Source organism: Budorcas taxicolor, chromosome 7 (assembly GCF_023091745.1).
Source record: "Budorcas taxicolor isolate Tak-1 chromosome 7, Takin1.1, whole genome shotgun sequence".
NCBI lineage: Eukaryota > Metazoa > Chordata > Mammalia > Artiodactyla > Bovidae > Budorcas > Budorcas taxicolor.
The window spans coordinates 92237368-92253319 of NC_068916.1; positions in this window are offsets into that span (position 1 = coordinate 92237368).

Below are 15952 nucleotides of genomic sequence, written 5' to 3' on the forward strand. Positions count from 1 at the left end.
TTAGATTATTGAAAGCAAAGTTCTTAAACTCACAGACCATTTTCCTTCATATAAAGAATAAGTATATCAAGCCCAGGTGCCACAACTACTGAGCCCACAGGCCACAGCTAGAGAGTCTGTCTGTGCACCACAGTGAAAGATCCCACATGCAGTAACCAAGACTCATGCAGCCAAATAAATAAATAAATGAATATTTTTAGAAAGAAAAACAAAGACTATCATCACACTCACAGATAAATCTGGGTTCTAGTAATGACCCTGCAATTTGCTGTATGAACTTGGAGTAATAATTTTAAAACTTCTGAGCCTCAGCTTCCTTTTTGTGGTGAGGATTAATTAAATAACAATACAATGTATCCATAACATTACCCACTACTCTGTTCATGCTCAATAAATGGCAGTCATAATTTTCACAAGATTCTTTATAGCATGAGTTAGGCTGAGCGCTGAAGAATTGATGCGCTTGAACTGTGGTGTTGGAGAAGACTCTTGAGAGTCCCTTGGACTGCAAGGAGATCCAACCAGTCCATTCTGAAGGAGATCAGCCCTGGGATTTCTTTGGAAGGAATGATGCTAAAGCTGAAACTCCAGTACTTTGGCCACCTCATGCGAAGTGTTGACTTGTTGGGAAAGACTCTGATGCTGGGAGGGATTGGGGGCAGGAGGAAAAGGGGATGACAGAGGATGAGATGGCATCACTGACTCGATGGACGTGAGTCTGAGTGAACTCCAGGATTTGGTGATGGACAGGGAGGCCTGGCATGCTGCGATTCATGGGGTCGCAAAGAGTCGGACACGACTGAGTGACTGAACTGACTGAGCAAGCCAAACCTGTCCACCCCTGTTTTATAAATAAAGTTTTATTGGGCTACAATCACAATCATTAGTTTATGTTTTGTCTATGACTACATCTGAACTACAATGACAAAGTTGTGCAGAGTAACGACAAGAGTTAAAACAGAGACCAAATGGCCCACAAAACCCAAAATATTTACTATCTGGCCTTTTACAGAAACAGTCTGCTGACTCCTACTTACAATAAATTTCACTAAAACTTCTAAAATACTATTATCACCTTGCAGACCATTAATAAACCATTAATAAAGCTTTCCTGGCTTTAATATACTCAAAACTTTGTAATTAAGTGCAGTGCATTCAATCTCACAAAGATAATGGCTCGTCTAATGGCTCTTTCATCTATCTTCAATAGTGAATGGATGTGGCTGGGAAAAGTCTGACAGGAATGGCTATACAAAATAACAAGCAAAATCTAACCCTTCATAACAAACTGATAAGCTTAAGTATATTACTTGCACTTCTATATACTAGGCTTAATGAAAAAGATAGGAAGGCAGGATATTAGTTAGGTTCCCTGTTCACCCACCACTGACTTCATTTCCACTGGTCTCTGGAAGTCCTAATTAATAAAATCTTTCTAGGAAAACAGTACCTTACAGCACTGTAGCATTCTTCCAAAGGTAAAACGGAACTGGAGTAGTGTTATCCAGTGGAGGCTATCCCTGAACAACTGCTTTCCATTCCAACCGAAGTGTTTATATTAATAAATGCAACTGGATACGCACCTAAGAATTCTCCTGATACCTTGCATCTCTACTTTCATTTGAAAAAATACTCCTCAAGGGAAGTGAGTCCACATTCTTTCCCTGCGCTCCATCCGCTAAGAGTAATGACTTGCCATCACACTTAGAATAAAGTCCAAGGGCTTCACTGTGGTCCCGATCAGGCTGTACTGTGGCTCTGCCTAACTCTTAACCTCATTTCCTACCACTCTCCTCCTCTCCCTACTGTGCTTCTTACTAACTCCTGAAGATATCAAACATAAGCCTCTGCACTTGAGTCATTCCACTTCCAGCTACACACTTCCGATATGTAACTGGTTTGGGAAACTCAGCTACATTTCCGATATGGGAAACTCATATGGTTTGTTTCTGAACTTCAGATTTCTGTTCAAGTATCGCCTCCACAGAGAAAACTTCCTTGACTGCCTTTTCTAAAGTAGGATACTATGTTATTCTCTACTCATTTAATCTGCTTTTTTTCCCCACAGCAAATCAAATGTGTATTTACTCATCTGTTGTAATATATATATGTGTGATGAGGACCAAGATTTCATCTCAGTAACTATTTTATCCCCAGAGCCTAGAATACTGCCTGGCAACAGTGAATTATCACTGACAGGGAATCTACTGAATTAACTATGTGAAGATTTGACTATTCAAGGAAAGCTTTCAGCAAATGCAACTGACAGTGGAATGAGAAGACCAGTAATAGTAATGATGGCCATGTGAATCTAGAATACTCACAGATGGAAAGGTAGAAGGCTGAAGGAACTAGATTAGCATCAGAATTAGAGTAAGATTTTTAATAGCTAGAGGATAGTAGGCAGGATGGAAGGAAAAAGAATAAGACCAGGCCTCAGATGGCCGAAGCCTGAGCAAAATGGAGAAAAATCTCTTTTTATAATCCCATTCACGCCCTGTTATTTTCCTTCCTCTCACGTTTCCTCTAGCAATACTGCATGCTAAGTCGCTTCAGCCATGTCCAACTCTTCATGATCCCATGGACTGTAGCCTTCCAGGCTCCTCCGTCCATGGGATTCTCCAGGTAAGAATACTGGAGTGGGTTGCCACGCCCTCCTCCAGGGGTCTCCCTGACCCAGGCACCGAACCCGTGTCTCTTATATCTCCTGCACTGGCAGGTGTGTTCCCTGCCCCTAGCGCCACCTGGGAAGCCCTTGTGCGCCCACTTTTGCCACCTCTCTTCCTCCTCCTCTTTTGCTTCCTCAGTCATAAATTGTTTTTCACTTGTATATTGCCTTCACAGAGTTTTTTCTTGTGAATCAGTGGCCTGAGTAAAAGAAGAGATCTCTAATGAGAAACTCTTACGAGTATATTTGACATTCTTTAGATGCTAAGAACACCAACATCAGCGTCAACATCAGTATCAGTACTGATGGTCAGTATATTGATGGTCAGTATAAGGTACTCATCATCAATGCAACAGACCGAAAGAAAGAGACACGAAGCCAATCCCTTTCACCTCCTACAGCAAGAGTCCTGAATGCTTTGGGAATTCATCTGTGTAATTTTCCTCTCTTCCTCCTCCAGAACATATCTTTAAAACGTAATCACCATTTTTAGTTTTACTGAGGTATAACTGACACATATATAACTGCATATATTTAATGTATATATTTTGATGAGTTTGGACATATACGCACACATCACCACAATTAAGGTACTACAAACCTATCTAGAATCTCCAAAAATTTCCTTGTATTCTTTTGTGCTTTTGTGCTGTTGTAAGAGCACGTAAAGAAAGTGAAAGTGGAAAACACGAGATGTATCTTTAACATTTTAAAGTGCACACTATCATATTTTTAGCTATCGGCACTGTGCTGTACAACACACTCAACATATTTGACTTCTGTCCTCAAATTGCTTTTAAAAACTCATGACACATCCACTAAAGTATGTTTGCTAAAATCCAAGGCCTAGCATTACCTTGTTTTATTAAGTTGACCCCGGTGCTGATTCAAGTTAAAATAAATGAAAACTGACAAGCAGTCTCATCAGACTCATAAATGATTGTGTACATGTGCCTCTTTTCAGCTCTCATCAAATGACACTGGGCTCGGTGTTCAACTTGACTCTTTGAAGGATCATTTCTAACACATTAGCAGCAGCCAACATAATAATATATATTAATTTAAGTCAAATACCTCTCCAAATATAATGCCCCAGAACATCAACTTACTCATTTTAAATTCCTCCACAGGAGTCTACAGGAAGAACATGATCTCTGTAATCCAAAAGGAGTCTTGAGAAAGTAAACTGTAAAAAAAAAAAAAAAAATTTAGGAGGAATTCATAATGAAGTTCATGTTTTGCCCATTAATTTTAGATACCAAAGAAAAATCAAAGCGAGGAGAAATGTTTTTAATATCAAGCATATTTACAAGTGACAAGGCATTAAGATTTATAAACTAACATGATAACCTACTTAAAGCTAATCAATATATTCAACAACAAGATACCCTGTCTTAAATGATTTATTCCATTATTTTGGTAACTACGCTTAAATTAATTACAATTACAACTCTATATTCAAGACTTGAAAGAGAAAAAAGTTAATTATACAAATTAAAAATCAAAAGCCTAGAGTATTAATCTCCTCTACACATATCCCTGTTTCATCTCTCCAGCTCTCCAAACCCACACTCCCTGTCTCTGTCATTGTACATTCAAGCCCATACTATCAAGTCCAATAGGGTTAGTGTGAAGTTAGTGTAAAGTATGTATAGCTAGCAGTGTGACTTTATTATTTGTTTTGCTTAGTTCCAGGACTGAAGAATGCCAATTTCAATGCAAAAGGGTGATCATTTGTACATGTATATCTCTTCCCACTCCTCAATAAAGCTGTGCCTTCAGTGACATTCAAGAGTGCAAAATACAACAACTATTTGTATTTATCCGTATTAGTATCACAAAATATATTAACTTTGGAAGGGAAAGGTCCAAATTTAGGTTAGCAGCCTACTCTGGCTTAAAACAGAACATATCTCCCTAAGGCATTCCCCTTCTGAAATAATTCATTACCATAAAAGTTAAGTATTTACAGGACAAAAATCTGAAACAATAATAAGAGCAACATTTCCACATTCCACTGCTTTTCATTTCCACTAACTTGGTGTTAATGAAATGTGACACTGCTATTAGCATAGTATAATAAACATGAAAAGGTGTCCAATGTACAAAGACAATGTGAAAACTCCTTCCCCGGTGGTTCAGACAGTAAAGAACCCGCCTGCCAGTTCAGGAGCAGCAGGTTCGAGCCCTGGGTCAGGAAGATCCCTTGGAGAAGGGAATGGCTACCCATCCCAGTATTCTTGCCTGGAAATTCCAAGGACAGAGCAGCCTGGCGGGCTACAGTCCATGGGGGTCACAGAGAGTCAGACACAACAGAGCAACTAACACTAATGACAAAAGCAAAACAAAAATAGTTCTTTTCTTTTCGTATGCCCTTTGTGTTAGCTGAAAAGCATATGACCTTGTTATCTACATACTATAATAAAGATATAATATATATATAAAGATATATATAATAAAATTGGCTGCCAGTGCACCTAGAAGGAGGCTTCAAAAATAACCAAGTAAAATTATTCTTCCCAGTGCCCCATAAATGATACATCATACAGGACTCAGTTCTTACTTCTCTGTGTTAGAAGCTGTACTAAATGCAGTTAAACAAGAGAAAAATATCTAAATAACTCTCAGAAGTGGCATACATAGATATTAGATCTTTGTTGAAATCTTAAATCTTACATTATCCAATGGTTTAAATCACCTTTAAAACAGTATTAAAATTCTAAACTCATGTTGTGTTTATCTTTTTTTAAGTAGATAGATATTCCTAGCAACATGTTTGTATCTGATGTTACTCATATAAATAAAAGTATATAGTCATTTTAGGGATTAATAGAAAAACAGACATCTGCACAGAACATTTCCCTCATTAGATATTATCATGTTAGCACATTTTTCCTATTTTTTATTTTACTACAAAATAAAATGAGCTGATTTTTACCCTCAAGTTTCTCTATAATGTATACTGCCAATAATGCAAATATTTTAATTGCACATTAGAAGAATCTCATTTTCCTCTAAAAATCACTATAGCATTTAGCCCTGAAGAGACCTCATAACACATACAAAAAATCAAGATATGACTATGGCACACTGGCATACCAGTTACCACTTAACAAATATTACTTTAATCATTACTTTTAAACTAAAAGCCATCTTTTTTAAAAATCTCAGGCAAGATCCCATTGGTCATTAGAATGTTATTTGGCCTCTTCCTAAATAAGTGCCAGATTGAATCAATTACACAAGAATCAATTAGCAAAAAACTATATACAAATCAACTGTCTTAACTACCAGCCAAACTGTATATTCAAAAAAGTAACTCTCTTCTGTCAGAATGTCACACTTGGGGTTCATGAGGGTATAAACTGATACCTTTCTAGAAAGCAATTTGGGATAACATTTATAAAATATTACTGTTAATTCTCTTTGACCAGTAACTCTATTCCTAAGAATTAACCTAAAGAAATAATCAGAAATAAAGTTTATATATATATATATATATATATATATATATATATAAAGATGTGTATTCCAACATGACTTACTAGAGCAGAAGGACAAAAAAATGCAAAGCTCAAAACAAAACTTAGATTTAAAATAAATACCATGCAGCCATTTAAATCACAATTATGAATAAAATGTTATGACTTAAAATTCTCAGCACACATACATAAACCATACCAAAATATTTATAGCAATTACCTGTGGTTGGCATCATTATAGGCTATTTTTATATTTCTCTTTTGTATTTTCAGGAGCTAATACTGCTATTCAAGAATATTTTAATATCCTATACTGAACTATTATAAACTAAGGGGTTTTGTTAGAAGCCATTTCAGACAGTCATAGAACATTTCACAAGCACAGAGAAGAAAAGACGGCTGGTCAAAAGTAGATGACAGTCATCAGCTAGCTTTTCCTCAAGCACCAGGAACACTGCTAATATCCATCAGTAATCAAATTAGTAGAGCACTCATGTTAACAATTTGTATTTCCATCTGAGGGTGAATTTATTTAACGGATAGCTGTTTTTCCCAGTAAAGACAGTTAGTACAACAAACTTGCATGGGATAGGAACAAATATTTACTGAGTATGTTAACTGCTGCTGCTGCTAAGTCACTGTCATGTCCAACTCTGTGCAACCCCATAGATGGCAGCCCACCAGGCTCCCCCATCCCTGGGATTCTCCAGGCAAGAACACTGGAGTGGGTTGCCATTTCCTTCTCCAGCGCAGGAAAGTGAAAAGTGAAAGTGAAGTCGCTCGGTCGTGTCCGACTGCTAAGTCACTGTCGTGTCCAACTCTGTGCAACCCCATAGATGGCAGCCCACCAGGCTCCTCCATCCATGGGATTTTCCAGGCAAGAGTACTGGAGTGGGGTGCCATCGCCTTCTCCAATATGTTAACTGACATGATGTTAAATGCATTTCTGTTGTTGGTGGTGTTCAGTTGCTAATTTATGTCTGATTCTTTGAGACCTCACAGACTATAGCCCGCCAGGCTCCTCTGTCCTCCACAATCTCCCGGAGTTTGCTCAAATTCATGTCCACTGAATTGGTGATGCTATCTAACCATCTCATCCTCTGCTGCTCTTTCTCCTTTTGCCTTCAATCCTTCCCAGCATCAGGTTCTTTTCCAGTAAGTTAGCTCTTCAAATCAGATAGCCAAAGTAATGGCGCTTCTACAGCAGCTCTTCCAATGAATATTCAGGACTGATTTTCTTTAGGATTGACTGGTTTCATCTCTTTACTGTACAAGGGACTCTCAAGAGTCTTCTCCAGCACCACAATTTGGAAGCATCAATTCTTTGGCACTCACGCTTCCCTGGTGGTTCAGACAGTAAAGAATCAGCCTGCACTTTTGGACTCTGTGGGAGAGGGAGAGGGTGGGATGATTTGGGGAAACGGCATGGAAACATGTATAATATCCTATAAGAAACGAATCGCCAGTCCAGGTTCAATACAGGATGCTTGGGGCTGGTGCACTGGGATGACCCGGAGGGATGGTACAGGGAGGGATGTGGGAGGGAGGTTCAGGATGGGGAACACGTGCATGCCTGTGGTGGATTCATGCTGATGTGTGGCAGAACCAATACAATATTGTAAAGTAACCAGCCTCCAATTAAAATAAATAAATTTAATTTTTAAAATAATAAGATATATATATTTAAAGTTCTTACATAATTTTTAAATTAATCTGGATGTGTGATTATTTTTCATACTATTTTAAATGTCATTTGTAAAGTATTTATTGTTTTTCAATTAGAATTCAATGCATTTTGGCAACTCTAACAATATTTCTTAATAATTTTATAATTTATTTGTAGATTATTTTGGATTTTCAACATGTATATCATACAATCTCTAATTACACATTTTCTGGATTAAAAAAAAAAAGAATTAGCCTGCAATGCAGGAGACCTGGGTTCGATCCCCCTGGGTCGGGAAGAAACCCTGGAGAAGGGAATGTCTACCCACTCCAGTATTCTGGCCTGGAGAATTCCATGGACAGAGGAGCTTGGTGGGCTACAGTCCATGGGGTTGCAAAGAGTCAGACACCACTGAGTGACTTTCACTTTCAGCCTTCTTTATGATTCAACTCTCACATCTGTACAAAACCATTGGAAAAACCAAAGTTTTACATATTTCAACACTTTACAGATTTCTTTTAATCCTTACAATACTGTAATGTAGGTATTATTATTTTTCAGAGGAGGGAACTGAGGCTCAGAGAGGTTAGGTAACTTATCTAAGTACACAAAGCTAGTAAATAGTGATACTAGAATTTGAACAAGCTTTTCCATATGCAGAACCTTCTAAAAATATCAGTGAAGCAAACAGTTAAACTGTAATGATGGGATTATTCATCCTGCATAAGATAATGGCCTTGAAAATATTTCAATTGTAAAACAATAAGTAAATAATTTTGAAACAGCCAATAGCTAATTCACTGAACATTAATAATAAACAGACTCCACACAACCAAGAGAAAAGCAAATAAATGCTTCAAGTAATATTCAATAAGATAATGCCTAACATTAACTGTGTCTGGAAATTATAGGTGTTCAATAAATACAGTATTGAACCAAACTAATTGAGATTGGCTGATAAAAACAAAAATAGAAACAAATATCTATCACTTTCCAAAAGCTATATGAAAACACTCATTACAAAAAATTAAATTTATTAAATTATAATGTAATAGGGACTTCCCTGGTGGTCCAGTGGTTAAGAATCTACCTTCCAAGGCAGGGGACATGGGTTCTATTCCTGCTTGGGGAACTAAGATCCCACAGGCCTCAGGGTAGCCAAGCCTACATGCTGCAACCACCAAGCCCATGCACTCTGGAGCCTGCGTGCCACAAGTAAGACCTGACACAGCCACAGATAAATAAATAATATAATATATAATTAATTTATGCCAGACAACTGATCATCATTAGGTAGAAACGGAGAAGGGATTGTATATTACAGAGGAAACATAAATCCTACACACAATGATGCATGTAGCTCCTAATAAAATCAATACAACTTGATTAAGGATCTAGAAAGGAGATAAAGTAATTGAGAAAGTTTCTATTTTAACTCTTAAAATGTAACCACTAAAAATTTTAACCTCAATGCTACTTTCCTTTAAATGAAGCATTCTAGGGACTTCTAGAATATTCCTGTTTGGATAAAACTATTAAAAATCATAGCTTTTAATAATTTAAATAATTTGTTAAAATTCTGCTAACAAAGTCAGAGTTAAAAGGCTATGGTTTTGATTCACAAACACATGATGTGAATAGTTTTTGCCAATTTTTCACAATATATAAAACCTCTACCACTATACCATTAAGATAATTAAACTAAGTTAAGGCCCATGGGTTCTATAAACTTCCTAAGGTCAGAATTGTTGCTGGCAAAACACTAAGGGTCAGTTTTTCAAAAGCTAAAATAGACAAAGGAATTTAAATTGCTACAGATAATCAAGGAGCAAATTTGGACTAAAATAACATAGTAAATGATGAAAGTGAAAGAGGAGAGTGAAAAAGTTGGCTTAAAGCTCAACATTCAGAAAACAAAGATCATGGCATCTGGTCCCATCACTTCATGGGAAATAGATGGGGAAACAGTAGAAACAGTGTCAGACTTTATTTTGGGGGGCTCCAAAATCACTGCAGATGGTGACTGCAGCATTGAAATTATAAGATGCTTACTCCTTGGAAGGAAAGTTATGACCAACCTAGATAGCATACTGAAAAGCAGAGACATTACTTTGCCAACAAACATCTGTCTAGTCAAGTCTATGGCTTTTCCAGTGGTCATGTATGGATGTGAGAGCTGGACTGTGAAGAAAGCTGAGTGCCAAAGAATTGACGCTTTTGAACTGTGGTGTTGGAGAAGACTCTTGAGAGTCCCTTGGACTGCAAGGAGATCCAACCAGTCCATTCTAAAGGAGATCAGCCCTTGGTGTTCTTTGGAAGGAATGATGCTAAAGCTGAAACTCCAGTACTTTGACCATCTCATGCGAAGAGTTGTCTCATTGGAAAAGACTCTGATGCTGGGAGGGGTTGGGGGCAGGAGGAGAAGGGGACGACAGAGGATGAGATGGCTGGGTGGCATCACCGACTCGATGGACATGAGTCTGAGTTAACTCCGGGAGTTGGTGATGGACAGGGAGGCCTGGCGTGCCACGATTCATGGGGTTGCAAAGAGTCGGACACGACCGAGTGACTGAACTGAACTGAACATAAGTATACTTAAGCATATGTATATTTATATATTTATTTATACATTTATATATTTATATGTTTATGTATATATCTATAAATATATATAAGAAAATATTTATATCTATCTATATTTTTATATATTTATTTAATAATGCTATAGTACACTCTTAAAGACCCAAAATATACCCCTTTTAAGACAGAAAGGAATTAAGACTGGGTGTGTTGATATTCCTGGAAAGTAGACCTATCTTGGGCTTTCCAGGTGGTGCTAGTGACAAAGAATCCACCTGCCAATGCAGGAGACATAAGAGATGCAGGTTCAATCCCTGGTTTGGGAAGATCCCCTGGAGGAAGGCATGGCGACCCACTCCAGTATTCTTGCCTGGAGAATCCCATAGACAGAGGAGCCTGGCGGGCTACGATCCACAGGGTCACAAACAGCTGGACATGACTGAAGCAACTTAGCACACACAGCACAGACCTTGCTCAGCCAACCTATCATGGATAATCAAGAAATTAACTAGCACCGCCACCCAAAATCATTACCAACGGTTTAAGCTTAAATGAGACTAACTTATAAAAATGATATTAGTATGCTTTATGTCTTCTTTGTAAATAATTAAATGAATAAACAGAGCTAAAAGGTGGGTCCAAATTAGGATATTAGTATTATCTATGATTATTAAACAAAATAGAATTATAAATAAGATTAAAAGGATCAATAAAATCTGTTGAGTTAAAGCCATAAAATTAACTTCCACTAATGATCTAGTAATTATATTTTTCAGGCAATTTTTAAAATAATTGTATTTATTTATGGCTGTGCTGGGTCTTCGTTCCTGCATGGGCTTTTCTCTCGTTGTGGCAAGTAGGTCTACTCTCCAGTTGCAGTGCTTCAGCTTCTCATTGCGGTGGCTTCTCTTGCCGAGCATGGGCCCTGGGGTGCACAGGCTTCAGGAGTGTGGCTCCCAGCCTCTGGAGCACAGGCTCAGTGGCTGTGGGGCGTGGGCTTCATTGCTCTATAGCATGTGAGATCTTCCCAGATCAAGGATCAAACCTGTGTCCCCTGCACTGGCAGGCGGATTCTTTACCACTAAGCCACCAAGGAAGTCCTTTTGTCAAACAATTTTTATGTAAAATTGTTCTTCAGATTGAATACTTGTATAAGATTTGTAAATACAGATAAAACTTTAAACAGTTCAGAGAGTAAAAGCGGTTAAAATAAGAATCATACAGTAATTTCTGAAAATGTGCTAATAACTTGTCACAGTGAGTCAGATGCTAAGGTTTTATCTTACTCATTGTTATATTCCCAGAACCAAGTATAGGCTCTGCAAAACTACAAGTCATTAGTTATATCAAACTGAGGTTACATCCTTTAGCAAGTTTTGCCAGATTGTTTTTGAAGAAGTTAAGATTTCCCATCCTGAATATTTTAGTGCATGTATGAGTATGTGAATTTTTCTGGGAAGAGGATTAATATCTTTCATCAGAGATTCAAGTGACACCAAAAAGTTAAAAGCTACAGATCTAAACAAAATATGGACATGCTGAATGCAGGTTGTCACTGTCAAATAGAGGGTTTGTCACTGTCAAACACAGAGAGGTAAGGTAGCTCTAGAAACAGTTCAGAAGAGAACGATCAGCTCTGGAAGAAAAAGAATGGAGTTTTTTGGTAGCATTTTTTCATTTGTTTATTGCCCTTGTTCTTTTGCCTGTGTCGATCAATATTAGAAAATTACTACAATTCTTCATTTAATTCAGTTTCACAAATGTAATCACTGATATAGTTACAGTATAGCATACTTTAGAAAGGTACACTACTGTTATGAAGTTAAATGTACCTACAATAAGATGAACAAGTTGAGGTTACACATAATATCTTACTAGATAATTATTTTTAGAATCTCAAATTTAACTTATTAATATACTTTTTATTAATTTCTGTAACCCTTGCTTGCTATAACTGAGTAAAATAGTGACTAAACCTCACATGATAAAGTAAGCTGGATCTCCTATTAACTCTCTCTTTACATATAATTTAAAATCTTCTTTTAAAATTATAAGCATACCTATTCTGTAGGTGAACACCACACAGCCCTGCCCCACCAAGCTTATTCTATGTGCCAATCCTCATGCCAACTGTAACTAAAATGCTATAATTCCACATCATTACATTAAGCAAGAGCCAAGTTGCGGATTTTACACTGTCTGATTACTAAGATCACATCAGCTCACTACCAGTGGTTTAGTCACTGCATCAACTATTGGTATTAAATCTCTGGATGCAATGAAAGTTAACAATGCTATTTTTATGTCATGCAAAAAAAATTCATTCAGTCTGTTTTCCCTTTTTGATTACAGTTCATTTAAGGGAAAAATGTTGCTGTATGGCTTGACAATGTTTTATGTGTCTTCGGCTGACAGAACACACAAAACGTTTGAATAGGCCCATTTATTTGAGCAGACGTATTAAATAATACTTTAAATGTGAACATGCATGTCATAAATTTTGTAGTCTCTTTAAAGTAGGATAAATCTGGTATTTAAAATAGTCTTTGTTCAAAGCCATTTTTTTTCTAACAGTCATAAAGGGACTCTGATTTGTGCTGCATGAACAATGCCAGCATCATCATTTTAATGTTATCCATATGGGCTTCTAATAATAGATAAGAGTCTACATTTGTATTATATGTCTTAGAGACATTTAAAATCTAGATAAGGAAAGGCTGATTTCATTGGCCCCATAGTTAAAGGAAAGCAGACCCTAATTAAAAGAATTCTGTTCTGAATTAACTAGTTTGACATGTGCTAATTGACAGTTCCTGTGAAATGGTTCTAATTAAAGTCAATATGTCTTTTTCAATTAAAAGGAAATTAAGAATATACTAATATACATTAACAACTTAATCTGCCTTCAATATCCCATACATCAGCTGCTTTTTTCCCCCCTAACATTATTGAAGAGCCATCTGACATGAATCATCTACTGTTTGCTTATGGTATCTCATTATTACTTCACACGAGCACAAGAGTAGTGTATGTCCCCTTGAGGAAGAGGATAACCTGCACATGCTTTAATTTTAAGATCTCCCAACTCTTAGTTCATTAAAAGTAAACCCACCTTTTTGAATTTAAAAAATGGACACTCTTAGTAAGAATCTTGGCTAACTGAAAACAAAGACAAGTGTTCTCAATTAGTTGGTCTTTTACTATAGGCCTTAGAGGTAATTGCATTCTGCTGGAAAGAAGGCTGGACTGTTTTCATTATTTGGCTTGATTCAATGCAAAGCTTGATCTGAGCAACATACAACAGAAAACATCTTTCAAATTAGGTTCTGTTTCCCAAGTGAAACTTCAGGGAAATCTCAGGTGGGAATACTTCACATTGTATATGTAACAGAAAAATAGAAAGCAAGATCGCTCAAATGCCAGAACTAACAGAAGGCCCATCATATTCACTGAAAATGTAGCATTAGAGAAACTGTTTATAGAAACATAATTAAATATTCAAATGTGCATTACCAAAGCTATGGTATTGGCAATGTTAATACTAGAGAAAGTAATATTAAACTCAAGCATCAATATAAATGAACACTGCTTTAACATCACATAGAGAACTATGGAAAAGATTAAAACTATTTGTTTCTTAATAGATAATTATAATTTAGATATTTTAAGTATAATAAAAGAAATTTTTTATAGTATCAAGATACTATGTTCAGTCCTTTCACATGATATAGCTAATATTTTGATAGGCATTTTTTCATAACCCTCTTTTTTTAGCATTTAAAATTCAACCACAGCAAACTATTTCACCCAAGTTTACCAAAATTAGTTATGCATGTTTAATACAGATCAAAAAGAAGGGAAACAAGTCATTTCCATTTTTATTTACTTACATTATTAAAAATTAAGTTTGCTAATACCTATAGCACTGAGTATGTGTAGAAGAGCTGGAGAGACAGTCAGCCTGCCAGTCAACCCAAGATCTCTTATTGAAAATATTTTTTCCTAATATACTCTATTATTCTCTTCTGAGTAGTTACCAAAAACTTTGATGAGCATCACCATTAGTGGGATTCAGCAGCTAAAGTCTAGCGAATTTTCAGAATAAGTAAGTACGTATTAACCCATGTTCAAAAAAGTACCTCCTTACATTATAACCAGATTTGAGAGTCCAAAAGCAATGCCACTTATCACCACATACCAAGCCTCTGGTTTGATTTTCAGTCCTAGGATCCTGCTCCTCAAGCTGGTATAGACTAGAAAGGCTGCAGTGACATCATGTTCTCAGCACTCTGAAATGGGAGAGAAGCCAAGGCAGCACCTTTTCTGCCCAATTAAAGAGCATTGTCTGTAACAGGCCTCCACAACACAAGGCCTCACACAGCCATGAAGCAGTTGTTCATGACTCACCCACAGATTTGAGAAAGGGGAGCAAGTAGAAAGACAGACAATACGGCACCCATGTCAGCAGCAAGAGATAAGGCTGCCCCACAGACTCTACATCCCAGTTCACATGTTATAGTGACAATACTCCACATCTAAATTCACAATGGAAATCAATGTCATCTGTCAAGGCTTCCGACAAAGGCTTTCATTCACAGTATTGATGCTAGGCTAGAATAAAAATTTCTTTAAAGGGAGGAGCTATGTGGAACTGATACTAGGAAAACTCTGTAGCATTCATTTGACAGTTTATACTTTTTGAGCAAGTGATATTTATTGATGATTCTCATGGCTTATTTTCTCTGTAAGAACTTGTTTTCATCTTTTCCCTTGCTCCTGTCGTTTAATTACCAATGGGTGACGCTAGAATGTATTGCTCAAACTGGAACACTTTTAAGAATGACCATGGAAGGGAGTGATATTATGGAAGATCACAGAGTACAAAGCTCTAGAGTCAGCCCCTTCACCAAAACAACTATTGAGCTGCAAGAATTGCTAGAATTTAGGACTCTGGGGTCTAATTGAACACATGGAGCATCCAGGGAAGTGCTTGACAAACAAAGCAGCCAGCCAATTTTCATGAACTGCAACATCATGCATAAGCAGCAATAATCCTCCGCTCCTGATTCAATCTTTTGGCATCAAGGCAAGATCTTCTCCTTCAAAAAACCAGAGTTCTGTGTTTTGTGACCTGGCGGGTCGCTAAGTGGCCAGCACAGAGGCTGGCTATTAATTCAAGCTTAATGGTTTGAACTGCTTCCCTGGCACCATGGAATTTAAAGAGACAGAATTCCTTTTACTTTTTTTTAACTCTTATTGTATCCAGACATTTAAGGAAATTTCTGTCAGGTCACTAGCTGACCACAGAGATAACAGAACATAGACTTCAGTGACCACACAAGACAAGGAATATAAGCTTTAAAAAAAAAAAATGTAGAAAAGTCACTAAACAAATGAACAACTGCAGACTTCATCATATAATAATAGTCTTTGGTGTAGGACAACCAGATTTTCAGAATTACAATGTTCAAAATGTCCAGATTGCAACAAGATAATTACAAAGCACACAAAGAAGTAGTAGGAAAGCGTCACTCATTCACAGGACATAAAAAGTAA